This window comes from Eptatretus burgeri, chromosome 6, assembly GCF_056783735.1.
Source record: "Eptatretus burgeri isolate ZD-2024b chromosome 6, Ebu_testis_v1, whole genome shotgun sequence".
Classification (NCBI taxonomy): domain Eukaryota; kingdom Metazoa; phylum Chordata; class Myxini; order Myxiniformes; family Myxinidae; genus Eptatretus; species Eptatretus burgeri.
This window is the reverse complement of record NC_140966.1, coordinates 49,415,611-49,418,941: the sequence shown is the minus strand read 5'-3', so window position 1 is coordinate 49,418,941 and position 3,331 is coordinate 49,415,611.

Genomic DNA, 3,331 nt, shown 5'->3' with positions numbered 1-3,331 from the left:
AAAGAGATATCGTATCTTCCAGATCCTTCACCTTCATCATCATCATCAGTAATCACAATGGCATCGGCTACAAGTCCCACTCCCACTGTTGCTGTCACAGCCTGTAACAGGCTGTGTTGATCTAGATATAGTGCCTGGATGGCGAACTTACTTTTGGGACTTCCATCCACCACTTGTAAATCCACTTAAAATCACATTCTAGAAATTTATTTACTCTCTTTTCACTGAATGGAATCGCTCTGTTGTGCATCTTCATGACATGCAAGAAGCAAAACCCAGAAGAACTAACATCAGAATCGTCGCCTTTCATAGCTGCATCTGATGACATGAAAGTCACCATGACAGCTGTGCCAGTACTATATGTACAGTCTGAAACAAAGTGCACGATTGGCTGATTAGCGTTCACAGCCGCTCGTGGCATATGTTACATTTGCTGTGATTGGGCAATATTTATGAAAAAGATCATCGACATTTTGGATGTTTTTTTTCCTACATTTTGAAAATATGTGCAAGTTTTGTGCTTGCCGAGTTTCCGATATGAATTCTGTCATATTTTTACACAACATATTACAAATTCAGGTCGATATGCAAGGTGGGTCATGAAAGGAAACAAAACAGGGGCTTGGCCCAAGGTCTATTTGAAAGAAGATTGTACAGAAAGGGGAAATGTGGTGTAAAATAAAATTGCACATTTTCAGCGAGTGAACCATAGCCCGACTCACCGCACGAGGCACCACACAGCCAAACGTAGGCAGGTGGGCCCTGAAATTTGTTCAAGTCGATTGATATATTCAGTGACTGCGGATATTGTACAGTGCTCGCCAAGTGGCTTAAGCATTCAACGAAACACTCCAACGAAACAGTTGATAAACAATGGCTGGCTTGGCAAGCGATTAGCAATAGCCGATGGGTCATACAAACACCATGTGCCCAGAGACGCCTGGAATGTCAAGCGAGATCTGATTTAGACAAATTAACTTTTTTTTTTAGCAGTCGGAACTACTGCTGAAGTCACCAAAGAAGTTTAAATTTTAAAATCCAGCTGACGAGAGATTCTTGAGGTTATAGCATGCGTGGAAATGAAAAAAGCCACGACCACTGGTGTCTCCGGGCGTTTATAAGCATTGGAATGTATCCAGCGATTTGTAGCTATGATGAACAATCATTCAATGATATGAGTGAGGAAAGTGAAAAAAAAAACTTTGTCGTGAAGAAACCATTGCGGCCTGTTCCAAGTCAAAGCACTGTTGAGCAGGTCAAAAATGGTGAATTAAGACCCCAGCATGGGACAGCGAGGTGACCAAGGATGATCCTTGATAAAGGATAATTAAATAAGGCCATTAATTATTTTCAAAAGGGGTGTTTTAATTAAGCCAAACACACAATTTTCATTCCTGCACTCCCTTGGAGTTTCCTTAGTATGCGTGGAAAGTTTGCGGCCGCTAGGTTTCATGGTTTTGGAGTTATGGAGCACACACACACACGCACAAGTGCACAAGCACACGCACATGCACACACACACGTCATTGCATCAATCAAAGAGTTCACTGTCCTTCAGAGGGGATGTTCAACAGGCTGTCCTCTCTGCCTGTATTCATTGTTGAATATCAAAGATCCCTTTACAAAAGAATAGGAAACTGCGTGTGGTACCTTTGCCAAATTGTATGTTTTTTTACTGTGATCTCCAGGGGTATTACAGCAGTGGCATTGCCACATTTCAGTAACAGTGAAACCAGCAGAGCGAATTAATAATTGAATTGCAGTCAAATATACATTCAACACAATCCTGATGAAATGCCACACAATGGTGTATCTGGAAGGGTCCCATGATATATAGTTTAGCTTTAATTTGACCTTTCCTCAGTTTACTATGTTTGAAGTCATTTGCCCTTCGGCATGTTCCATTCATTAATTGCATGTTTGATGCATTAATTACATTGTTCGTTATAATCATTGCGTGGGTTTCTTTTTTTTGACAGTAATCGCTCAAACAATGGAAGGAGAGTTACCACAGGCATTCCATAATAATATTCCCTCAAGGGTTGCGTGTCTCATCTCGACGTTCTCACATTGAGAAAAAAAAAATGCCCATCATTGTATTTCTTTGCTCTTTGTCACTAAAGGAAAACAAAAAGGGGATAGGAAATAATGTTAAAACAGAGTAAAGTATGAAATATTGAGTCAACATTTCCATTTAAATTTGGATGGATTAAAAAATTGGGAAGCAGGTGGAAGCTGCAGGCCCCATAATTCCAATATGGATAAGGCAGAGTTTACAAAGTTATAAAATGTGCATAATCCAATAAGGATCTGGCAGAGTTTACAAAATTATAAAATGTGCACAATCCAATATGGATTTGGCAGAGTTTACAATGTTATAAAATGTGCATAGTCCAATATGGATTAGGCAGAGTTTACAATGTTATAAAATGTGCATAATCCAATATGGATTAGGCAGAGTTTACAATGTTATAAAATGTGCATAGTCCAATATGGATTAGGCAGAGTTTACAATATTATAAAATGTGCATAGTCCAATATGGATTTGGCAGAGTTTACAATGTTATAAAATGTGCATAGTCCAATATGGATTAGGCAGAGTTTACAATGTTATAAAATGTGCATAGTCCAATATGGATTAGGCAGAGTTTACAATATTATAAAATGTGCAAAATCCAATATGGATTAGGCAGAGTTTACAATGCTATAAAATGTGCATAATCCAATATGGATTCGGCAGAGTTTACAATGTTATAAAATGTGCATAGTCCAATATGGATTAGGCAGAGTTTACAATATTATAAAATGTGCATAGTCCAATATGGATTTGGCAGAGTTTACAATGCTATAAAATGTGCATAATCCAATATGGATTAGGCAGAGTTTACAATGTTATAAAATGTGCATAGTCCAATATGGATTCGGCAGAGTTTACAATATTATAAAATGTGCATAGTCCAATATGGATTTGGCAGAGTTTACAATGTTATAAAATGTGCATAGTCCAATATGGATTAGGCAGAGTTTACAATATTATAAAATGTGCATAGTCCAATATGGATTTGGCAGAGTTTACAATGTTATAAAATGTGCATAGTCCAATATGGATTAGGCAGAGTTTACAATGTTATAAAATGTGCATAGTCCAATATGGATTAGGCAGAGTTTACAATGTTATAAAATGTGCATAATCCAATATGGATTAGGCAGAGTTTACAATATTATAAAATGTGCAAAATCCAATATGAATTAGGCAGAGTTTACAATGCTATAAAATGTGCATAATCCAATATGGATTAGGCAGAGTTTACAATGTTATAAAATGTGCATA